This window comes from Lepisosteus platostomus, chromosome 17, assembly GCF_059453375.1.
Source record: "Lepisosteus platostomus isolate fLepPlt1 chromosome 17, fLepPlt1.hap1, whole genome shotgun sequence".
Taxonomy (NCBI): Eukaryota; Metazoa; Chordata; class Actinopteri; order Semionotiformes; family Lepisosteidae; genus Lepisosteus; species Lepisosteus platostomus.
Window position 1 is genome coordinate 1,133,237 of NC_142627.1, and position 26,032 is coordinate 1,159,268.

The following is a 26,032-nucleotide window of genomic DNA, read 5'->3' on the forward strand; positions in this document are numbered from 1 at the left end:
GCAGAAAGTGTCAAAACATGTTTTTCAGCAGAAATAAACATGTTTCTGCAAGTTTGGTCAACCCCATGTAAGTTATGGGGCAGTTATAGTACACTTTTCAAAACGTGTTTTTCAGCCCGAAATAAACGCGTTTTTTCAGACAACTGAATCCCTATGTAACTGCAAGGCTCAGAAGAGCCCACACACTCTGCTCTTAACCCCAGTGTGCAGAAAGTGTCAAAACATGTTTTTCAGCAGAAATAAACATGTTTCTGCAAGTTTGGTCAACCCCATGTAAGTTATGGGGCAGTTACAGTACTCTTTTCAAAACGTGTTTTTCAGCTCGAAATAAACGCGTTTTTTTCAGACAACTGAATCCCTATGTAACTGCAAGGCTCAGAAGAGCCCACACACTCTGCTCTTAACCCCAGTGTGCAGAAAGTGTCAAAACATGTTTTTCAGCAGAAATAAACATGTTTCTGCAAGTTTGGTCAACCCCATGTAAGTTATGGGGCAGTAAAAGCACTTTTTTCAAAACGTGTTTTTCAGCCCGAAATAAACGCGTTTTTTCAGACAACTGAATCCCTATGTAACTGCAAAGCTCAGAAGAGCCCACACACTCAGCTCTTAACCCCAGTGTGCAGAAAGTGTCAAAACATGTTTTTCAGCAGAAATAAACATGTTTCTGCAAGTTTGGTCAACCCCATGTAAGTTATGGGGCAGTTACAGTACACTTTTCAAAACGTGTTTTTCAGCCCGAAATAAACGCGTTTTTTCAGACAACTGAATCCCTATGTAACTGCAAAGCTCAGAAGAGCCCACACACTCAGCTCTTAACCCCAGTGTGCAGAAAGTGTCAAAACATGTTTTTCATCAGAAATAAACATGTTTCTGCAAGTTTGGTCAACCCCATGTAAGTTATAGGGCAGTTACAGTACTCTTTTCAAAACGTGTTTTTCAGCCCGAAATAAACGCGTTTTTTCAGACAACTGAATCCCTATGTAACTGCAAGGCTCAGAAGAGCCCACACACTCTGCTCTTAACCCCAGTGTGCAGAAAGTGTCAAAACGTGTTTTTCAGCAGAAATAAACATGTTTCTGCAAGTTTGGTCAACCCCATGTAAGTTATGGGGCAGTTACAGTACACTTTTCAAAACGTGTTTTTCAGCCCGAAATAAACGCGTTTTTTCAGACAACTGAATCCCTATGTAACTGCAAAGCTCAGAAGAGCCCACACACTCAGCTCTTAACCCCAGTGTGCAGAAAGTGTCAAAACATGTTTTTCAGCAGAAATAAACATGTTTCTGCAAGTTTGGTCAACCCCATGTAAGTTATGGGGCAGTTACAGTACACTTTTCAAAACGTGTTTTTCAGCCCGAAATAAACGCGTTTTTTCAGACAACTGAATCCCTATGTAACTGCAAAGCTCAGAAGAGCCCACACACTCAGCTCTTAACCCCAGTGTGCAGAAAGTGTCAAAACATGTTTTTCAGCAGAAATAAACATGTTTCTGCAAGTTTGGTCAACCCCATGTAAGTTATGGGGCAGTTACAGTACTCTTTTCAAAACGTGTTTTTCAGCCCGAAATAAACGCGTTTTTTCAGACAACTGAATCCCTATGTAACTGCAAGGCTCAGAAGAGCCCACACACTCTGCTCTTAACCCCAGTGTGCAGAAAGTGTCAAAACATGTTTTTCAGCAGAAATAAACATGTTTCTGCAAGTTTGGTCAACCCCATGTAAGTTATGGGGCAGTAAAAGCACTTTTTTCAAAACGTGTTTTTCAGCCCGAAATAAACGCGTTTTTTCAGCCAACTGAATCCCTATGTAACTGCAAGGCTCAGAAGAGCCCACACACTCTGCTCTTAACCCCAGTGTGCAGAAAGTGTCAAAACGTGTTTTTCAGCAGAAATAAACATGTTTCTGCAAGTTTGGTCAACCCCATGTAAGTTATGGGGCAGTTACAGTACACTTTTCAAAACGTGTTTTTCAGCCCGAAATAAACGCGTTTTTTCAGACAACTGAATCCCTATGTAACTGCAAAGCTCAGAAGAGCCCACACACTCAGCTCTTTACCCCAGTGTGCAGAAAGTGTAAAAACATGTTTTTCAGCAGAAATAAACATGTTTCTGCAAGTTTGGTCAACCCCATGTAAGTTATGGGGCAGTTACAGTACACTTTTCAAAACGTGTTTTTCAGCCCGAAATAAACGCGTTTTTTCAGACAACTGAATCCCTATGTAACTGCAAAGCTCAGAAGAGCCCACACACTCTGTTCTTAACCCCAGTGTGCAGAAAGTGTCAAAACGTGTTTTTCAGCAGAAATAAACATGTTTCTGCAAGTTTGGTCAACCCCATGTAAGTTATGGGGCAGTTACAGTACTCTTTTCAAAACGTGTTTTTCAGCCCGAAATAAACGCGTTTTTTCAGACAACTGAATCCCTATGTAACTGCAAGGCTCAGAAGAGCCCACACACTCTGCTCTTAACCCCAGTGTGCAGAAAGTGTCAAAACATGTTTTTCAGCAGAAATAAACATGTTTCTGCAAGTTTGGTCAACCCCATGTAAGTTATGGGGCAGTAAAAGCACTTTTTTCAAAACGTGTTTTTCAGCCCGAAATAAACGCGTTTTTTCAGACAACTGAATCCCTATGTAACTGCAAGGCTCAGAAGAGCCCACACACTCTGCTCTTAACCCCAGTGTGCAGAAAGTGTCAAAACGTGTTTTTCAGCAGAAATAAACATGTTTCTGCAAGTTTGGTCAACCCCATGTAAGTTATGGGGCAGTTACAGTACACTTTTCAAAACGTGTTTTTCAGCCCGAAATAAACGCGTTTTTTCAGACAACTGAATCCCTATGTAACTGCAAAGCTCAGAAGAGCCCACACACTCAGCTCTTAACCCCAGTGTGCAGAAAGTGTAAAAACATGTTTTTCAGCAGAAATAAACATGTTTCTGCAAGTTTGGTCAACCCCATGTAAGTTATGGGGCAGTTACAGTACACTTTTCAAAACGTGTTTTTCAGCCCGAAATAAACGCGTTTTTTCAGACAACTGAATCCCTATGTAACTGCAAAGCTCAGAAGAGCCCACACACTCTGCTCTTAACCCCAGTGTGCAGAAAGTGTCAAAACGTGTTTTTCAGCAGAAATAAACATGTTTCTGCAAGTTTGGTCAACCCCATGTAAGTTATGGGGCAGTTACAGTACACTTTTCAAAACGTGTTTTTCAGCCCGAAATAAACGCGTTTTTTCAGACAACTGAATCCCTATGTAACTGCAAAGCTCAGAAGAGCCCAAACACTCAGCTCTTAACCCCCGTGTGCAGAAAGTGTCAAAACATGTTTTTTAGCAGAAATAAACATGTTTCCGCAAGTTTGGTCAACCCCATGTAAGTTATGGGGCAGTAACAGCACTTTTTTCAAAACGTGTTTTTCAGCCCGAAATAAACGCGTTTTTTCAGACAACTGAATCCCTATGTAACTACAAGGCTCAGAAGAGCCCACACACTCTGCTCTTAACCCCAGTGTGCAGAAAGTGTCAAAACATGTTTTTCAGCAGAAATAAACATGTTTCTGCAAGTTTGGTCAACCCCATGTAAGTTATGGCGCAGTAAAAGCACTTTTTTCAAAACGTGTTTTTCAGCCCGAAATAAACGCGTTTTTTCAGCCAACTGAATCCCTATGTAACTGCAAGGCTCAGAAGAGCCCACACACTCTGCTCTTAACCCCAGTGTGCAGAAAGTGTCAAAACGTGTTTTTCAGCAGAAATAAACATGTTTCTGCAAGTTTGGTCAACCCCATGTAAGTTATGGGGCAGTTACAGTACACTTTTCAAAACGTGTTTTTCAGCCCGAAATAAACGCGTTTTTTCAGACAACTGAATCCCTATGTAACTGCAAAGCTCAGAAGAGCCCACACACTCAGCTCTTAACCCCAGTGTGCAGAAAGTGTCAAAACATGTTTTTCAGCAGAAATAAACATGTTTCTGCAAGTTTGGTCAACCCCATGTAAGTTATGGGGCAGTAAAAGCACTTTTTTCAAAACGTGTTTTTCAGCCCGAAATAAACGCGTTTTTTCAGACAACTGAATCCCTATGTAACTGCAAAGCTCAGAAGAGCCCACACACTCAGCTCTTAACCCCAGTGTGCAGAAAGTGTCAAAACATGTTTTTCAGCAGAAATAAACATGTTTCTGCAAGTTTGGTCAACCCCATGTAAGTTATGGGGCAGTTACAGTACACTTTTCAAAACGTGTTTTTCAGCCCGAAATAAACGCGTTTTTTCAGACAACTGAATCCCTATGTAACTGCAAAGCTCAGAAGAGCCCACACACTCAGCTCTTAACCCCAGTGTGCAGAAAGTGTCAAAACATGTTTTTCAGCAGAAATAAACATGTTTCTGCAAGTTTGGTCAACCCCATGTAAGTTATAGGGCAGTTACAGTACTCTTTTCAAAACGTGTTTTTCAGCCCGAAATAAACGCGTTTTTTCAGACAACTGAATCCCTATGTAACTGCAAGGCTCAGAAGAGCCCACACACTCTGCTCTTAACCCCAGTGTGCAGAAAGTGTCAAAACGTGTTTTTCAGCAGAAATAAACATGTTTCTGCAAGTTTGGTCAACCCCATGTAAGTTATGGGGCAGTTACAGTACACTTTTCAAAACGTGTTTTTCAGCCCGAAATAAACGCGTTTTTTCAGACAACTGAATCCCTATGTAACTGCAAAGCTCAGAAGAGCCCACACACTCAGCTCTTAACCCCAGTGTGCAGAAAGTGTCAAAACATGTTTTTCAGCAGAAATAAACATGTTTCTGCAAGTTTGGTCAACCCCATGTAAGTTATGGGGCAGTTACAGTACACTTTTCAAAACGTGTTTTTCAGCCCGAAATAAACGCGTTTTTTCAGACAACTGAATCCCTATGTAACTGCAAAGCTCAGAAGAGCCCACACACTCAGCTCTTAACCCCAGTGTGCAGAAAGTGTCAAAACATGTTTTTCAGCAGAAATAAACATGTTTCTGCAAGTTTGGTCAACCCCATGTAAGTTATGGGGCAGTTACAGTACTCTTTTCAAAACGTGTTTTTCAGCCCGAAATAAACGCGTTTTTTCAGACAACTGAATCCCTATGTAACTGCAAGGCTCAGAAGAGCCCACACACTCTGCTCTTAACCCCAGTGTGCAGAAAGTGTCAAAACATGTTTTTCAGCAGAAATAAACATGTTTCTGCAAGTTTGGTCAACCCCATGTAAGTTATGGGGCAGTAAAAGCACTTTTTTCAAAACGTGTTTTTCAGCCCGAAATAAACGCGTTTTTTCAGCCAACTGAATCCCTATGTAACTGCAAGGCTCAGAAGAGCCCACACACTCTGCTCTTAACCCCAGTGTGCAGAAAGTGTCAAAACGTGTTTTTCAGCAGAAATAAACATGTTTCTGCAAGTTTGGTCAACCCCATGTAAGTTATGGGGCAGTTACAGTACACTTTTCAAAACGTGTTTTTCAGCCCGAAATAAACGCGTTTTTTCAGACAACTGAATCCCTATGTAACTGCAAAGCTCAGAAGAGCCCACACACTCAGCTCTTTACCCCAGTGTGCAGAAAGTGTAAAAACATGTTTTTCAGCAGAAATAAACATGTTTCTGCAAGTTTGGTCAACCCCATGTAAGTTATGGGGCAGTTACAGTACACTTTTCAAAACGTGTTTTTCAGCCCGAAATAAACGCGTTTTTTCAGACAACTGAATCCCTATGTAACTGCAAAGCTCAGAAGAGCCCACACACTCTGTTCTTAACCCCAGTGTGCAGAAAGTGTCAAAACGTGTTTTTCAGCAGAAATAAACATGTTTCTGCAAGTTTGGTCAACCCCATGTAAGTTATGGGGCAGTTACAGTACTCTTTTCAAAACGTGTTTTTCAGCCCGAAATAAACGCGTTTTTTCAGACAACTGAATCCCTATGTAACTGCAAGGCTCAGAAGAGCCCACACACTCTGCTCTTAACCCCAGTGTGCAGAAAGTGTCAAAACATGTTTTTCAGCAGAAATAAACATGTTTCTGCAAGTTTGGTCAACCCCATGTAAGTTATGGGGCAGTAAAAGCACTTTTTTCAAAACGTGTTTTTCAGCCCGAAATAAACGCGTTTTTTCAGCCAACTGAATCCCTATGTAACTGCAAGGCTCAGAAGAGCCCACACACTCTGCTCTTAACCCCAGTGTGCAGAAAGTGTCAAAACGTGTTTTTCAGCAGAAATAAACATGTTTCTGCAAGTTTGGTCAACCCCATGTAAGTTATGGGGCAGTTACAGTACACTTTTCAAAACGTGTTTTTCAGCCCGAAATAAACGCGTTTTTTCAGACAACTGAATCCCTATGTAACTGCAAAGCTCAGAAGAGCCCACACACTCAGCTCTTAACCCCAGTGTGCAGAAAGTGTCAAAACATGTTTTTCAGCAGAAATAAACATGTTTCTGCAAGTTTGGTCAACCCCATGTAAGTTATGGCGCAGTAAAAGCACTTTTTTCAAAACGTGTTTTTCAGCCCGAAATAAACGCGTTTTTTCAGCCAACTGAATCCCTATGTAACTGCAAGGCTCAGAAGAGCCCACACACTCTGCTCTTAACCCCAGTGTGCAGAAAGTGTCAAAACGTGTTTTTCAGCAGAAATAAACATGTTTCTGCAAGTTTGGTCAACCCCATGTAAGTTATGGGGCAGTTACAGTACACTTTTCAAAACGTGTTTTTCAGCCCGAAATAAACGCGTTTTTTCAGACAACTGAATCCCTATGTAACTGCAAAGCTCAGAAGAGCCCACACACTCAGCTCTTAACCCCAGTGTGCAGAAAGTGTCAAAACATGTTTTTCAGCAGAAATAAACATGTTTCTGCAAGTTTGGTCAACCCCATGTAAGTTATGGGGCAGTAAAAGCACTTTTTTCAAAACGTGTTTTTCAGCCCGAAATAAACGCGTTTTTTCAGACAACTGAATCCCTATGTAACTGCAAGGCTCAGAAGAGCCCACACACTCTGCTCTTAACCCCAGTGTGCAGAAAGTGTCAAAACATGTTTTTCAGCAGAAATAAACATGTTTCTGCAAGTTTGGTCAACCCCATGTAAGTTATGGGGCAGTAAAAGCACTTTTTTCAAAACGTGTTTTTCAGCCCGAAATAAACGCGTTTTTTCAGCCAACTGAATCCCTATGTAACTGCAAGGCTCAGAAGAGCCCACACACTCTGCTCTTAACCCCAGTGTGCAGAAAGTGTCAAAACGTGTTTTTCAGCAGAAATAAACATGTTTCTGCAAGTTTGGTCAACCCCATGTAAGTTATGGGGCAGTTACAGTACACTTTTCAAAACGTGTTTTTCAGCCCGAAATAAACGCGTTTTTTCAGACAACTGAATCCCTATGTAACTGCAAAGCTCAGAAGAGCCCACACACTCAGCTCTTAACCCCAGTGTGCAGAAAGTGTCAAAACATGTTTTTCAGCAGAAATAAACATGTTTCTGCAAGTTTGGTCAACCCCATGTAAGTTATGGCGCAGTAAAAGCACTTTTTTCAAAACGTGTTTTTCAGCCCGAAATAAACGCGTTTTTTCAGCCAACTGAATCCCTATGTAACTGCAAGGCTCAGAAGAGCCCACACACTCTGCTCTTAACCCCAGTGTGCAGAAAGTGTCAAAACGTGTTTTTCAGCAGAAATAAACATGTTTCTGCAAGTTTGGTCAACCCCATGTAAGTTATGGGGCAGTTACAGTACACTTTTCAAAACGTGTTTTTCAGCCCGAAATAAACGCGTTTTTTCAGACAACTGAATCCCTATGTAACTGCAAAGCTCAGAAGAGCCCACACACTCAGCTCTTAACCCCAGTGTGCAGAAAGTGTCAAAACATGTTTTTCAGCAGAAATAAACATGTTTCTGCAAGTTTGGTCAACCCCATGTAAGTTATGGGGCAGTAAAAGCACTTTTTTCAAAACGTGTTTTTCAGCCCGAAATAAACGCGTTTTTTCAGACAACTGAATCCCTATGTAACTGCAAAGCTCAGAAGAGCCCACACACTCAGCTCTTAACCCCAGTGTGCAGAAAGTGTCAAAACATGTTTTTCAGCAGAAATAAACATGTTTCTGCAAGTTTGGTCAACCCCATGTAAGTTATGGGGCAGTTACAGTACACTTTTCAAAACGTGTTTTTCAGCCCGAAATAAACGCGTTTTTTCAGACAACTGAATCCCTATGTAACTGCAAAGCTCAGAAGAGCCCACACACTCAGCTCTTAACCCCAGTGTGCAGAAAGTGTCAAAACATGTTTTTCAGCAGAAATAAACATGTTTCTGCAAGTTTGGTCAACCCCATGTAAGTTATAGGGCAGTTACAGTACTCTTTTCAAAACGTGTTTTTCAGCCCGAAATAAACGCGTTTTTTCAGACAACTGAATCCCTATGTAACTGCAAGGCTCAGAAGAGCCCACACACTCTGCTCTTAACCCCAGTGTGCAGAAAGTGTCAAAACGTGTTTTTCAGCAGAAATAAACATGTTTCTGCAAGTTTGGTCAACCCCATGTAAGTTATGGGGCAGTTACAGTACACTTTTCAAAACGTGTTTTTCAGCCCGAAATAAACGCGTTTTTTCAGACAACTGAATCCCTATGTAACTGCAAAGCTCAGAAGAGCCCACACACTCAGCTCTTAACCCCAGTGTGCAGAAAGTGTCAAAACATGTTTTTCAGCAGAAATAAACATGTTTCTGCAAGTTTGGTCAACCCCATGTAAGTTATGGGGCAGTTACAGTACACTTTTCAAAACGTGTTTTTCAGCCCGAAATAAACGCGTTTTTTCAGACAACTGAATCCCTATGTAACTGCAAAGCTCAGAAGAGCCCACACACTCAGCTCTTAACCCCAGTGTGCAGAAAGTGTCAAAACATGTTTTTCAGCAGAAATAAACATGTTTCTGCAAGTTTGGTCAACCCCATGTAAGTTATGGGGCAGTTACAGTACTCTTTTCAAAACGTGTTTTTCAGCCCGAAATAAACGCGTTTTTTCAGACAACTGAATCCCTATGTAACTGCAAGGCTCAGAAGAGCCCACACACTCTGCTCTTAACCCCAGTGTGCAGAAAGTGTCAAAACATGTTTTTCAGCAGAAATAAACATGTTTCTGCAAGTTTGGTCAACCCCATGTAAGTTATGGGGCAGTAAAAGCACTTTTTTCAAAACGTGTTTTTCAGCCCGAAATAAACGCGTTTTTTCAGCCAACTGAATCCCTATGTAACTGCAAGGCTCAGAAGAGCCCACACACTCTGCTCTTAACCCCAGTGTGCAGAAAGTGTCAAAACGTGTTTTTCAGCAGAAATAAACATGTTTCTGCAAGTTTGGTCAACCCCATGTAAGTTATGGGGCAGTTACAGTACACTTTTCAAAACGTGTTTTTCAGCCCGAAATAAACGCGTTTTTTCAGACAACTGAATCCCTATGTAACTGCAAAGCTCAGAAGAGCCCACACACTCAGCTCTTTACCCCAGTGTGCAGAAAGTGTAAAAACATGTTTTTCAGCAGAAATAAACATGTTTCTGCAAGTTTGGTCAACCCCATGTAAGTTATGGGGCAGTTACAGTACACTTTTCAAAACGTGTTTTTCAGCCCGAAATAAACGCGTTTTTTCAGACAACTGAATCCCTATGTAACTGCAAAGCTCAGAAGAGCCCACACACTCTGTTCTTAACCCCAGTGTGCAGAAAGTGTCAAAACGTGTTTTTCAGCAGAAATAAACATGTTTCTGCAAGTTTGGTCAACCCCATGTAAGTTATGGGGCAGTTACAGTACTCTTTTCAAAACGTGTTTTTCAGCCCGAAATAAACGCGTTTTTTCAGCCAACTGAATCCCTATGTAACTGCAAGGCTCAGAAGAGCCCACACACTCTGCTCTTAACCCCAGTGTGCAGAAAGTGTCAAAACATGTTTTTCAGCAGAAATAAACATGTTTCTGCAAGTTTGGTCAACCCCATGTAAGTTATGGGGCAGTAAAAGCACTTTTTTCAAAACGTGTTTTTCAGCCCGAAATAAACGCGTTTTTTCAGCCAACTGAATCCCTATGTAACTGCAAGGCTCAGAAGAGCCCACACACTCTGCTCTTAACCCCAGTGTGCAGAAAGTGTCAAAACGTGTTTTTCAGCAGAAATAAACATGTTTCTGCAAGTTTGGTCAACCCCATGTAAGTTATGGGGCAGTTACAGTACACTTTTCAAAACGTGTTTTTCAGCCCGAAATAAACGCGTTTTTTCAGACAACTGAATCCCTATGTAACTGCAAAGCTCAGAAGAGCCCACACACTCAGCTCTTAACCCCAGTGTGCAGAAAGTGTAAAAACATGTTTTTCAGCAGAAATAAACATGTTTCTGCAAGTTTGGTCAACCCCATGTAAGTTATGGGGCAGTTACAGTACACTTTTCAAAACGTGTTTTTCAGCCCGAAATAAACGCGTTTTTTCAGACAACTGAATCCCTATGTAACTGCAAAGCTCAGAAGAGCCCACACACTCTGCTCTTAACCCCAGTGTGCAGAAAGTGTCAAAACGTGTTTTTCAGCAGAAATAAACATGTTTCTGCAAGTTTGGTCAACCCCATGTAAGTTATGGGGCAGTTACAGTACACTTTTCAAAACGTGTTTTTCAGCCCGAAATAAACGCGTTTTTTCAGACAACTGAATCCCTATGTAACTGCAAAGCTCAGAAGAGCCCACACACTCAGCTCTTAACCCCCGTGTGCAGAAAGTGTCAAAACATGTTTTTTAGCAGAAATAAACATGTTTCCGCAAGTTTGGTCAACCCCATGTAAGTTATGGGGCAGTAACAGCACTTTTTTCAAAACGTGTTTTTCAGCCCGAAATAAACGCGTTTTTTCAGACAACTGAATCCCTATGTAACTACAAGGCTCAGAAGAGCCCACACACTCTGCTCTTAACCCCAGTGTGCAGAAAGTGTCAAAACATGTTTTTCAGCAGAAATAAACATGTTTCTGCAAGTTTGGTCAACCCCATGTAAGTTATGGCGCAGTAAAAGCACTTTTTTCAAAACGTGTTTTTCAGCCCGAAATAAACGCGTTTTTTCAGACAACTGAATCCCTATGTAACTGCAAAGCTCAGAAGAGCCCACACACTCAGCTCTTAACCCCAGTGTGCAGAAAGTGTAAAAACATGTTTTTCAGCAGAAATAAACATGTTTCTGCAAGTTTGGTCAACCCCATGTAAGTTATGGGGCAGTTACAGTACACTTTTCAAAACGTGTTTTTCAGCCCGAAATAAACGCGTTTTTTCAGACAACTGAATCCCTATGTAACTGCAAAGCTCAGAAGAGCCCACACACTCTGCTCTTAACCCCAGTGTGCAGAAAGTGTCAAAACGTGTTTTTCAGCAGAAATAAACATGTTTCTGCAAGTTTGGTCAACCCCATGTAAGTTATGGGGCAGTTACAGTACACCTTTCAAAACGTGTTTTTCAGCCCGAAATAAACGCGTTTTTTCAGACAACTGAATCCCTATGTAACTGCAAAGCTCAGAAGAGCCCAAACACTCAGCTCTTAACCCCAGTGTGCAGAAAGTGTCAAAACATGTTTTTTAGCAGAAATAAACATGTTTCCGCAAGTTTGGTCAACCCCATGTAAGTTATGGGGCAGTAACAGCACTTTTTTCAAAACGTGTTTTTCAGCCCGAAATAAACGCGTTTTTTCAGACAACTGAATCCCTATGTAACTACAAGGCTCAGAAGAGCCCACACACTCTGCTCTTAACCCCAGTTTGCAGAAAGTGTCAAAACGTGTTTTTCAGCAGAAATAAACATGTTTCTGCAAGTTTGGTCAACCCCATGTAAGTTATGGGGCAGTTACAGTACACTTTTCAAAACGTGTTTTTCAGCCCGAAATAAACGCGTTTTTTCAGACAACTGAATCCCTATGTAACTGCAAAGCTCAGAAGAGCCCACACACTCAGCTCTTAACCCCAGTGTGCAGAAAGTGTCAAAACATGTTTTTCAGCAGAAATAAACATGTTTCTGCAAGTTTGGTCAACCCCATGTAAGTTATGGGGCAGTTATAGTACACTTTTCAAAACGTGTTTTTCAGCCCGAAATAAACGCGTTTTTTCAGCCAACTGAATCCCTATGTAACTGCAAGGCTCAGAAGAGCCCACACACTCTGCTCTTAACCCCAGTGTGCAGAAAGTGTCAAAACATGTTTTTCAGCAGAAATAAACATGTTTCTGCAAGTTTGGTCAACCCCATGTAAGTTATGGGGCAGTAACAGCACTTTTTTTCAAAACGTGTTTTTCAGCCCGAAATAAACGCGTTTTTTCAGCCAACTGAATCCCTATGTAACTGCAAAGCTCAGAAGAGCCCACACACTCAGCTCTTAACCCCAGTGTGCAGAAAGTGTAAAAACATGTTTTTAAGCAGAAATAAACATGTTTCTGCAAGTTTGGTCAACCCCATGTAAGTTATGGGGCAGTTACAGTACACTTTTCAAAACGTGTTTTTCAGCCCGAAATAAACGCGTTTTTTCAGCCAACTGAATCCCTATGTAACTGCAAAGCTCAGAAGAGCCCACACACTCAGCTCTTAACCCCAGTGTGCAGAAAGTGTAAAAACATGTTTTTCAGCAGAAATAAACATGTTTCTGCAAGTTTGGTCAACCCCATGTAAGTTATGGGGCAGTTACAGTACACTTTTCAAAACGTGTTTTTCAGCCCGAAATAAACGCGTTTTTTCAGACAACTGAATCCCTATGTAACTGCAAAGCTCAGAAGAGCCCACACACTCTGCTCTTAACCCCAGTGTGCAGAAAGTGTCAAAACGTGTTTTTCAGCAGAAATAAACATGTTTCTGCAAGTTTGGTCAACCCCATGTAAGTTATGGGGCAGTTACAGTACACTTTTCAAAACGTGTTTTTCAGCCCGAAATAAACGCGTTTTTTCAGACAACTGAATCCCTATGTAACTGCAAAGCTCAGAAGAGCCCAAACACTCAGCTCTTAACCCCCGTGTGCAGAAAGTGTCAAAACATGTTTTTTAGCAGAAATAAACATGTTTCCGCAAGTTTGGTCAACCCCATGTAAGTTATGGGGCAGTAACAGCACTTTTTTCAAAACGTGTTTTTCAGCCCGAAATAAACGCGTTTTTTCAGACAACTGAATCCCTATGTAACTACAAGGCTCAGAAGAGCCCACACACTCTGCTCTTAACCCCAGTGTGCAGAAAGTGTCAAAACGTGTTTTTCAGCAGAAATAAACATGTTTCTGCAAGTTTGGTCAACCCCATGTAAGTTATGGCGCAGTAAAAGCACTTTTTTCAAAACGTGTTTTTCAGCCCGAAATAAACGCGTTTTTTCAGCCAACTGAATCCCTATGTAACTGCAAGGCTCAGAAGAGCCCACACACTCTGCTCTTAACCCCAGTGTGCAGAAAGTGTCAAAACGTGTTTTTCAGCAGAAATAAACATGTTTCTGCAAGTTTGGTCAACCCCATGTAAGTTATGGGGCAGTTACAGTACACTTTTCAAAACGTGTTTTTCAGCCCGAAATAAACGCGTTTTTTCAGACAACTGAATCCCTATGTAACTGCAAAGCTCAGAAGAGCCCACACACTCAGCTCTTAACCCCAGTGTGCAGAAAGTGTAAAAACATGTTTTTCAGCAGAAATAAACATGTTTCTGCAAGTTTGGTCAACCCCATGTAAGTTATGGGGCAGTTACAGTACACTTTTCAAAACGTGTTTTTCAGCCCGAAATAAACGCGTTTTTTCAGACAACTGAATCCCTATGTAACTGCAAAGCTCAGAAGAGCCCACACACTCTGCTCTTAACCCCAGTGTGCAGAAAGTGTCAAAACGTGTTTTTCAGCAGAAATAAACATGTTTCTGCAAGTTTGGTCAACCCCATGTAAGTTATGGGGCAGTTACAGTACACCTTTCAAAACGTGTTTTTCAGCCCGAAATAAACGCGTTTTTTCAGACAACTGAATCCCTATGTAACTGCAAAGCTCAGAAGAGCCCAAACACTCAGCTCTTAACCCCAGTGTGCAGAAAGTGTCAAAACATGTTTTTTAGCAGAAATAAACATGTTTCCGCAAGTTTGGTCAACCCCATGTAAGTTATGGGGCAGTAACAGCACTTTTTTCAAAACGTGTTTTTCAGCCCGAAATAAACGCGTTTTTTCAGACAACTGAATCCCTATGTAACTACAAGGCTCAGAAGAGCCCACACACTCTGCTCTTAACCCCAGTGTGCAGAAAGTGTCAAAACGTGTTTTTCAGCAGAAATAAACATGTTTCTGCAAGTTTGGTCAACCCCATGTAAGTTATGGCGCAGTAAAAGCACTTTTTTCAAAACGTGTTTTTCAGCCCGAAATAAACGCGTTTTTTCAGCCAACTGAATCCCTATGTAACTGCAAGGCTCAGAAGAGCCCACACACTCTGCTCTTAACCCCAGTGTGCAGAAAGTGTCAAAACGTGTTTTTCAGCAGAAATAAACATGTTTCTGCAAGTTTGGTCAACCCCATGTAAGTTATGGGGCAGTTACAGTACACTTTTCAAAACGTGTTTTTCAGCCCGAAATAAACGCGTTTTTTCAGACAACTGAATCCCTATGTAACTGCAAAGCTCAGAAGAGCCCACACACTCAGCTCTTAACCCCAGTGTGCAGAAAGTGTAAAAACATGTTTTTCAGCAGAAATAAACATGTTTCTGCAAGTTTGGTCAACCCCATGTAAGTTATGGGGCAGTTACAGTACACTTTTCAAAACGTGTTTTTCAGCCCGAAATAAACGCGTTTTTTCAGACAACTGAATCCCTATGTAACTGCAAAGCTCAGAAGAGCCCACACACTCTGCTCTTAACCCCAGTGTGCAGAAAGTGTCAAAACGTGTTTTTCAGCAGAAATAAACATGTTTCTGCAAGTTTGGTCAACCCCATGTAAGTTATGGGGCAGTTACAGTACACCTTTCAAAACGTGTTTTTCAGCCCGAAATAAACGCGTTTTTTCAGACAACTGAATCCCTATGTAACTGCAAAGCTCAGAAGAGCCCAAACACTCAGCTCTTAACCCCAGTGTGCAGAAAGTGTCAAAACATGTTTTTTAGCAGAAATAAACATGTTTCCGCAAGTTTGGTCAACCCCATGTAAGTTATGGGGCAGTAACAGCACTTTTTTCAAAACGTGTTTTTCAGCCCGAAATAAACGCGTTTTTTCAGACAACTGAATCCCTATGTAACTACAAGGCTCAGAAGAGCCCACACACTCTGCTCTTAACCCCAGTGTGCAGAAAGTGTCAAAACGTGTTTTTCAGCAGAAATAAACATGTTTCTGCAAGTTTGGTCAACCCCATGTAAGTTATGGCGCAGTAAAAGCACTTTTTTCAAAACGTGTTTTTCAGCCCGAAATAAACGCGTTTTTTCAGCCAACTGAATCCCTATGTAACTGCAAGGCTCAGAAGAGCCCACACACTCTGCTCTTAACCCCAGTGTGCAGAAAGTGTCAAAACGTGTTTTTCAGCAGAAATAAACATGTTTCTGCAAGTTTGGTCAACCCCATGTAAGTTATGGGGCAGTTACAGTACACTTTTCAAAACGTGTTTTTCAGCCCGAAATAAACGCGTTTTTTCAGACAACTGAATCCCTATGTAACTGCAAAGCTCAGAAGAGCCCACACACTCAGCTCTTAACCCCAGTGTGCAGAAAGTGTAAAAACATGTTTTTCAGCAGAAATAAACATGTTTCTGCAAGTTTGGTCAACCCCATGTAAGTTATGGGGCAGTTACAGTACACTTTTCAAAACGTGTTTTTCAGCCCGAAATAAACGCGTTTTTTCAGACAACTGAATCCCTATGTAACTGCAAAGCTCAGAAGAGCCCACACACTCTGCTCTTAACCCCAGTGTGCAGAAAGTGTCAAAACGTGTTTTTCAGCAGAAATAAACATGTTTCTGCAAGTTTGGTCAACCCCATGTAAGTTATGGGGCAGTTACAGTACACCTTTCAAAACGTGTTTTTCAGCCCGAAATAAACGCGTTTTTTCAGACAACTGAATCCCTATGTAACTGCAAAGCTCAGAAGAGCCCAAACACTCAGCTCTTAACCCCAGTGTGCAGAAAGTGTCAAAACATGTTTTTTAGCAGAAATAAACATGTTTCCGCAAGTTTGGTCAACCCCATGTAAGTTATGGGGCAGTAACAGCACTTTTTTCAAAACGTGTTTTTCAGCCCGAAATAAACGCGTTTTTTCAGACAACTGAATCCCTATGTAACTACAAGGCTCAGAAGAGCCCACACACTCTGCTCTTAACCCCAGTGTGCAGAAAGTGTCAAAACGTGTTTTTCAGCAGAAATAAACATGTTTCTGCAAGTTTGGTCAACCCCATGTAAGTTATGGGGCAGTTACAGTACACTTTTCAAAACGTGTTTTTCAGCCCGAAATAAACGCGTTTTTTCAGACAACTGAATCCCTATGTAACTGCAAGGCTCAGAAGAGCCCACACACTCTGCTCTTAACCCCAGTGTGCAGAAAGTTTCAAAACATGTTTTTCAGCAGAAATAAACATGTTTCTGCAAGTTTGGTCAACCCCATGTAAGTTATGGGGCAGTAACAGCACTTTTTTTCAAAACGTGTTTTTCAGCCCGAAATAAACGCGTTTTTTCAGCCAACTGAATCCCTATGTAACTGCAAAGCTCAGAAGAGCCCACACACTCAGCTCTTAACCCCAGTGTGCAGAAAGTGTAAAAACATGTTTTTAAGCAGAAATAAACATGTTTCTGCAAGTTTGGTCAACCCCATGTAAGTTATGGGGCAGTTACAGTACACTTTTCAAAACGTGTTTTTCAGCCCGAAATAAACGCGTTTTTTCAGCCAACTGAATCCCTATGTAACTGCAAAGCTCAGAAGAGCCCACACACTCAGCTCTTAACCCCAGTGTGCAGAAAGTGTAAAAACATGTTTTTCAGCAGAAATAAACATGTTTCTGCAAGTTTGGTCAACCCCATGTAAGTTATGGGGCAGTTACAGTACACTTTTCAAAACGTGTTTTTCAGCCCGAAATAAACGCGTTTTTTCAGACAACTGAATCCCTATGTAACTGCAAAGCTCAGAAGAGCCCACACACTCAGCTCTTAACCCCAGTGTGCAGAAAGTGTCAAAACATGTTTTTCAGCAGAAATAAACATGTTTCTGCAAGTTTGGTCAACCCCATGTAAGTTATGGGGCAGTAAAAGCACTTTTTTCAAAACGTGTTTTTCAGCCCGAAATAAACGCGTTTTTTCAGCCAACTGAATCCCTATGTAACTGCAAGGCTCAGAAGAGCCCACACACTCTGCTCTTAACCCCAGTGTGCAGAAAGTGTCAAAACGTGTTTTTCAGCAGAAATAAACATGTTTCTGCAAGTTTGGTCAACCCCATGTAAGTTATGGGGCAGTTACAGTACACTTTTCAAAACGTGTTTTTCAGCCCGAAATAAACGCGTTTTTTCAGACAACTGAATCCCTATGTAACTGCAAAGCTCAGAAGAGCCCACACACTCAGCTCTTAACCCCAGTGTGCAGAAAGTGTAAAAACATGTTTTTCAGTAGAAATAAACATGTTTCTGCAAGTTTGGTCAACCCCATGTAAGTTATGGGGCAGTTACAGTACACTTTTCAAAACGTGTTTTTCAGCCCGAAATAAACGCGTTTTTTCAGACAACTGAATCCCTATGTAACTGCAAAGCTCAGAAGAGCCCACACACTCTGCTCTTAACCCCAGTGTGCAGAAAGTGTCAAAACGTGTTTTTCAGCAGAAATAAACATGTTTCTGCAAGTTTGGTCAACCCCATGTAAGTTATCGGGCAGTTACAGTACACTTTTCAAAACGTGTTTTTCAGCCCGAAATAAACGCGTTTTTTCAGACAACTGAATCCCTATGTAACTGCAAAGCTCAGAAGAGCCCAAACACTCAGCTCTTAACCCCCGTGTGCAGAAAGTGTCAAAACATGTTTTTTAGCAGAAATAAACATGTTTCCGCAAGTTTGGTCAACCCCATGTAAGTTATGGGGCAGTAACAGCACTTTTTTCAAAACGTGTTTTTCAGCCCGAAATAAACGCGTTTTTTCAGACAACTGAATCCCTATGTAACTGCAAAGCTCAGAAGAGCCCACACACTCTGCTCTTAACCCCAGTGTGCAGAAAGTGTCAAAACGTGTTTTTCAGCAGAAATAAACATGTTTCTGCAAGTTTGGTCAACCCCATGTAAGTTATGGGGCAGTTACAGTACACTTTTCAAAACGTGTTTTTCAGCCCGAAATAAACGCGTTTTTTCAGACAACTGAATCCCTATGTAACTGCAAAGCTCAGAAGAGCCCACACACTCAGCTCTTAACCCCAGTGTGCAGAAAGTGTCAAAACATGTTTTTCAGCAGAAATAAACATGTTTCTGCAAGTTTGGTCAACCCCATGTAAGTTATGGGGCAGTTATAGTACACTTTTCAAAACGTGTTTTTCAGCCCGAAATAAACGCGTTTTTTCAGACAACTGAATCCCTATGTAACTGCAAGGCTCAGAAGAGCCCACACACTCTGCTCTTAACCCCAGTGTGCAGAAAGTGTCAAAACATGTTTTTCAGCAGAAATAAACATGTTTCTGCAAGTTTGGTCAACCCCATGTAAGTTATGGGGCAGTAACAGCACTTTTTTCAAAACGTGTTTTTCAGCCCGAAATAAACGCGTTTTTTCAGCCAAATGAATCCCTATGTAACTGCAAAGCTCAGAAGAGCCCACACACTCAGCTCTTAACCCCAGTGTGCAGAAAGTGTAAAAACATGTTTTTCAGCAGAAATAAACATGTTTCTGCAAGTTTGGTCAACCCCATGTAAGTTATGGGGCAGTTACAGTACACTTTTCAAAACGTGTTTTTCAGCCCGAAATAAACGCGTTTTTTCAGACAACTGAATCCCTATGTAACTGCAAAGCTCAGAAGAGCCCACACACTCAGCTCTTAACCCCAGTGTGCAGAAAGTGTCAAAACATGTTTTTCAGCAGAAATAAACATGTTTCTGCAAGTTTGGTCAACCCCATGTAAGTTATGGGGCAGTTACAGTACACTTTTCAAAACGTGTTTTTCAGCCCGAAATAAACGCGTTTTTTCAGACAACTGAATCCCTATGTAACTGCAAAGCTCAGAAGAGCCCACACACTCAGCTCTTAACCCCAGTGTGCAGAAAGTGTCAAAACATGTTTTTCAGCAGAAATAAACATGTTTCTGCAAGTTTGGTCAACCCCATGTAAGTTATAGGGCAGTTACAGTACTCTTTTCAAAACGTGTTTTTCAGCCCGAAATAAACGCGTTTTTTCAGACAACTGAATCCCTATGTAACTGCAAGGCTCAGAAGAGCCCACACACTCTGCTCTTAACCCCAGTGTGCAGAAAGTGTCAAAACGTGTTTTTCAGCAGAAATAAACATGTTTCTGCAAGTTTGGTCAACCCCATGTAAGTTATGGGGCAGTTACAGTACACTTTTCAAAACGTGTTTTTCAGCCCGAAATAAACGCGTTTTTTCAGACAACTGAATCCCTATGTAACTGCAAAGCTCAGAAGAGCCCACACACTCAGCTCTTAACCCCAGTGTGCAGAAAGTGTAAAAACATGTTTTTCAGCAGAAATAAACATGTTTCTGCAAGTTTGGTCAACCCCATGTAAGTTATGGGGCAGTTACAGTACACTTTTCAAAACGTGTTTTTCAGCCCGAAATAAACGCGTTTTTTCAGACCACTGAATCCCTATGTAACTGCAAGGCTCAGAAGAGCCCACACACTCTGCTCTTAACCCCAGTGTGCAGAAAGTGTCAAAACATGTTTTTCAGCAGAAATAAACATGTTTCTGCAAGTTTGGTCAACCCCATGTAAGTTATGGGGCAGTTACAGTACACTTTTCAAAACGTGTTTTTCAGCCCGAAATAAACGCGTTTTTTCAGACAACTGAATCCCTATGTAACTGCAAAGCTCAGAAGAGCCCAAACACTCAGCTCTTAACCCCCGTGTGCAGAAAGTGTCAAAACATGTTTTTTAGCAGAAATAAACATGTTTCCGCAAGTTTGGTCAACCCCATGTAAGTTATGGGGCAGTAACAGCACTTTTTTCAAAACGTGTTTTTCAGCCCGAAATAAACGCGTTTTTTCAGACAACTGAATCCCTATGTAACTACAAGGCTCAGAAGAGCCCACACACTCTGCTCTTAACCCCAGTGTGCAGAAAGTGTCAAAACGTGTTTTTCAGCAGAAATAAACATGTTTCTGCAAGTTTGGTCAACCCCATGTAAGTTATGGGGCAGTTACAGTACACTTTTCAAAACGTGTTTTTCAGCCCGAAATAAACGCGTTTTTTCAGACAACTGAATCCCTATGTAACTGCAAAGCTCAGAAGAGCCCACACACTCAGCTCTTAACCCCAGTGTGCAGAAAGTGTCAAAACATGTTTTTCAGCAGAAATAAACATGTTTCTGCAAGTTTGGTCAACCCCATGTAAGTTATGGGGCAGTTATAGTACACTTTTCAAAACGTGTTTTTCAGCCCGAAATAAACGCGTTTTTTCAGACAACTGAATCCCTATGTAACTGCAAGGCTCAGAAGAGCCCACACACTCTGCTCTTAACCCCAGTGTGCAGAAAGCGTCAAAACATGTTTTTCAGCAGAAATAAACATGTTTCTGCAAGTTTGGTCAACCCCATGTAAGTTATGGGGCAGTTACAGTACACTTTTCAAAACGTGTTTTTCAGCCCGAAATAAACGCGTTTTTTCAGACAACTGAATCCCTATGTAACTGCAAAGCTCAGAAGAGCCCACACACTCAGCTCTTAACCCCAGTGTGCAGAAAGTGTCAAAACATGTTTTTCAGCAGAAATAAACATGTTTCTGCAAGTTTGGTCAACCCCATGTAAGTTATGGGGCAGTTACAGTACACTTTTCAAAACGTGTTTTTCAGCCCGAAATAAACGCGTTTTTTCAGACAACTGAATCCCTATGTAACTGCAAGGCTCAGAAGAGCCCACACACTCTGCTCTTAACCCCAGTGTGCAGAAAGTGTCAAAACGTGTTTTTCAGCAGAAATAAACATGTTTCTGCAAGTTTGGTCAACCCCATGTAAGTTATGGGGCAGTTACAGTACACTTTTCAAAACGTGTTTTTCAGCCCGAAATAAACGCGTTTTTTCAGACAACTGAATCCCTATGTAACTGCAAAGCTCAGAAGAGCCCACACACTCAGCTCTTAACCCCAGTGTGCAGAAAGTGTAAAAACATGTTTTTCAGCAGAAATAAACATGTTTCTGCAAGTTTGGTCAACCCCATGTAAGTTATGGGGCAGTTACAGTACACTTTTCAAAACGTGTTTTTCAGCCCGAAATAAACGCGTTTTTTCAGACAACTGAATCCCTATGTAACTGCAAAGCTCAGAAGAGCCCACACACTCTGCTCTTAACCCCAGTGTGCAGAAAGTGTCAAAACGTGTTTTTCAGCAGAAATAAACATGTTTCTGCAAGTTTGGTCAACCCCATGTAAGTTATGGGGCAGTTACAGTACACTTTTCAAAACGTGTTTTTCAGCCCGAAATAAACGCGTTTTTTCAGACAACTGAATCCCTATGTAACTGCAAGGCTCAGAAGAGCCCACACACTCTGCTCTTAATCCCAGTGTGCAGAAAGTGTCAAAACATGTTTTTCAGCAGAAATAAACATGTTTCTGCAAGTTTGGTCAACCCCATGTAAGTTATGGGGCAGTAACAGCACTTTTTTCAAAACGTGTTTTTCAGCCCGAAATAAACGCGTTTTTTCAGACAACTGAATCCCTATGTAACTGCAAAGCTCAGAAGAGCCCACACACTCAGCTCTTAACCCCAGTGTGCAGAAAGTGTCAAAACATGTTTTTCAGCAGAAATAAACATGTTTCTGCAAGTTTGGTCAACCCCATGTAAGTTATGGGGCAGTTACAGTACTCTTTTCAAAACGTGTTTTTCAGCCCGAAATAAACGCGTTTTTTCAGACAACTGAATCCCTATGTAACTGCAAGGCTCAGAAGAGCCCACACACTCTGCTCTTAACCCCAGTGTGCAGAAAGTGTCAAAACATGTTTTTCAGCAGAAATAAACATGTTTCTGCAAGTTTGGTCAACCCCATGTAAGTTATGGGGCAGTAACAGCACTTTTTTCAAAACGTGTTTTTCAGCCCGAAATAAACGCGTTTTTTCAGACAACTGAATCCCTATGTAACTGCAAGGCTCAGAAGAGCCCACACACTCTGCTCTTAACCCCAGTGTGCAGAAAGTGTCAAAACATGTTTTTCAGCAGAAATAAACATGTTTCTGCAAGTTTGGTCAACCCCATGTAAGTTATGGGGCAGTAAAAGCACTTTTTTCAAAACGTGTTTTTCAGCCCGAAATAAACGCGTTTTTTCAGCCAACTGAATCCCTATGTAACTGCAAGGCTCAGAAGAGCCCACACACTCTGCTCTTAACCCCAGTGTGCAGAAAGTGTCAAAACGTGTTTTTCAGCAGAAATAAACATGTTTCTGCAAGTTTGGTCAACCCCATGTAAGTTATGGGGCAGTTACAGTACACTTTTCAAAACGTGTTTTTCAGCCCGAAATAAACGCGTTTTTTCAGACAACTGAATCCCTATGTAACTGCAAAGCTCAGAAGAGCCCACACACTCAGCTCTTAACCCCAGTGTGCAGAAAGTGTCAAAACATGTTTTTCAGCAGAAATAAACATGTTTCTGCAAGTTTGGTCAACCCCATGTAAGTTATGGGGCAGTTATAGTACACTTTTCAAAACGTGTTTTTCAGCCCGAAATAAACGCGTTTTTTCAGACAACTGAATCCCTATGTAACTGCAAGGCTCAGAAGAGCCCACACACTCTGCTCTTAACCCCAGTGTGCAGAAAGTGTCAAAACGTGTTTTTCAGCAGAAATAAACATGTTTCTGCAAGTTTGGTCAACCCCATGTAAGTTATGGGGCAGTTACAGTACACTTTTCAAAACGTGTTTTTCAGCCCGAAATAAACGCGTTTTTTCAGACAACTGAATCCCTATGTAACTGCAAAGCTCAGAAGAGCCCACACACTCAGCTCTTTACCCCAGTGTGCAGAAAGTGTAAAAACATGTTTTTCAGCAGAAATAAACATGTTTCTGCAAGTTTGGTCAACCCCATGTAAGTTATGGGGCAGTTACAGTACACTTTTCAAAACGTGTTTTTCAGCCCGAAATAAACGCGTTTTTTCAGACAACTGAATCCCTATGTAACTGCAAAGCTCAGAAGAGCCCACACACTCTGTTCTTAACCCCAGTGTGCAGAAAGTGTCAAAACGTGTTTTTCAGCAGAAATAAACATGTTTCTGCAAGTTTGGTCAACCCCATGTAAGTTATGGGGCAGTTACAGTACTCTTTTCAAAACGTGTTTTTCAGCCCGAAATAAACGCGTTTTTTCAGACAACTGAATCCCTATGTAACTGCAAGGCTCAGAAGAGCCCACACACTCTGCTCTTAACCCCAGTGTGCAGAAAGTGTCAAAACATGTTTTTCAGCAGAAATAAACATGTTTCTGCAAGTTTGGTCAACCCCATGTAAGTTATGGGGCAGTAAAAGCACTTTTTTCAAAACGTGTTTTTCAGCCCGAAATAAACGCGTTTTTTCAGCCAACTGAATCCCTATGTAACTGCAAGGCTCAGAAGAGCCCACACACTCTGCTCTTAACCCCAGTGTGCAGAAAGTGTCAAAACGTGTTTTTCAGCAGAAATAAACATGTTTCTGCAAGTTTGGTCAACCCCATGTAAGTTATGGGGCAGTTACAGTACACTTTTCAAAACGTGTTTTTCAGCCCGAAATAAACGCGTTTTTTCAGACAACTGAATCCCTATGTAACTGCAAAGCTCAGAAGAGCCCACACACTCAGCTCTTAACCCCAGTGTGCAGAAAGTGTAAAAACATGTTTTTCAGCAGAAATAAACATGTTTCTGCAAGTTTGGTCAACCCCATGTAAGTTATGGGGCAGTTACAGTACACTTTTCAAAACGTGTTTTTCAGCCCGAAATAAACGCGTTTTTTCAGACAACTGAATCCCTATGTAACTGCAAAGCTCAGAAGAGCCCACACACTCTGCTCTTAACCCCAGTGTGCAGAAAGTGTCAAAACGTGTTTTTCAGCAGAAATAAACATGTTTCTGCAAGTTTGGTCAACCCCATGTAAGTTATGGGGCAGTTACAGTACACTTTTCAAAACGTGTTTTTCAGCCCGAAATAAACGCGTTTTTTCAGACAACTGAATCCCTATGTAACTGCAAAGCTCAGAAGAGCCCAAACACTCAGGTCTTAACCCCCGTGTGCAGAAAGTGTCAAAACATGTTTTTTAGCAGAAATAAACATGTTTCCGCAAGTTTGGTCAACCCCATGTAAGTTATGGGGCAGTAGCAGCACTTTTTTCAAAACGTGTTTTTCAGCCCGAAATAAACGCGTTTTTTCAGACAACTGAATCCCTATGTAACTACAAGGCTCAGAAGAGCCCACACACTCTGCTCTTAACCCCAGTGTGCAGAAAGTGTCAAAACATGTTTTTCAGCAGAAATAAACATGTTTCTGCAAGTTTGGTCAACCCCATGTAAGTTATGGCGCAGTAAAAGCACTTTTTTCAAAACGTGTTTTTCAGCCCGAAATAAACGCGTTTTTTCAGCCAACTGAATCCCTATGTAACTGCAAGGCTCAGAAGAGCCCACACACTCTGCTCTTAACCCCAGTGTGCAGAAAGTGTCAAAACGTGTTTTTCAGCAGAAATAAACATGTTTCTGCAAGTTTGGTCAACCCCATGTAAGTTATGGGGCAGTTACAGTACACTTTTCAAAACGTGTTTTTCAGCCCGAAATAAACGCGTTTTTTCAGACAAGTGAATCCCTATGTAACTGCAAAGCTCAGAAGAGCCCACACACTCAGCTCTTAACCCCAGTGTGCAGAAAGTGTAAAAACATGTTTTTCAGCAGAAATAAACATGTTTCTGCAAGTTTGGTCAACCCCATGTAAGTTATGGGGCAGTTACAGTACACTTTTCAAAACGTGTTTTTCAGCCCGAAATAAACGCGTTTTTTCAGACAACTGAATCCCTATGTAACTGCAAAGCTCAGAAGAGCCCACACACTCTGCTCTTAACCCCAGTGTGCAGAAAGTGTCAAAACGTGTTTTTCAGCAGAAATAAACATGTTTCTGCAAGTTTGGTCAACCCCATGTAAGTTATGGGGCAGTTACAGTACACTTTTCAAAACATGTTTTTCAGCCCGAAATAAACGCGTTTTTTCAGACAACTGAATCCCTATGTAACTGCAAAGCTCAGAAGAGCCCAAACACTCAGCTCTTAACCCCAGTGTGCAGAAAGTGTCAAAACATGTTTTTTAGCAGAAATAAACATGTTTCCGCAAGTTTGGTCAACCCCATGTAAGTTATGGGGCAGTAACAGCACTTTTTTCAAAACGTGTTTTTCAGCCCGAAATAAACGCGTTTTTTCAGACAACTGAATCCCTATGTAACTACAAGGCTCAGAAGAGCCCACACACTCTGCTCTTAACCCCAGTGTGCAGAAAGTGTCAAAACGTGTTTTTCAGCAGAAATAAACATGTTTCTGCAAGTTTGGTCAACCCCATGTAAGTTATGGGGCAGTTACAGTACACTTTTCAAAACGTGTTTTTCAGCCCGAAATAAACGCGTTTTTTCAGACATCTGAATCCCTATGTAACTGCAAAGCTCAGAAGAGCCCACACACTCAGCTCTTAACCCCAGTGTGCAGAAAGTGTCAAAACATGTTTTTCAGCAGAAATAAACATGTTTCTGCAAGTTTGGTCAACCCCATGTAAGTTATGGGGCAGTTATAGTACACTTTTCAAAACGTGTTTTTCAGCCCGAAATAAACGCGTTTTTTCAGACAACTGAATCCCTATGTAACTGCAAGGCTCAGAAGAGCCCACACACTCTGCTCTTAACCCCAGTGTGCAGAAAGTGTCAAAACATGTTTTTCAGCAGAAATAAACATGTTTCTGCAAGTTTGGTCAACCCCATGTAAGT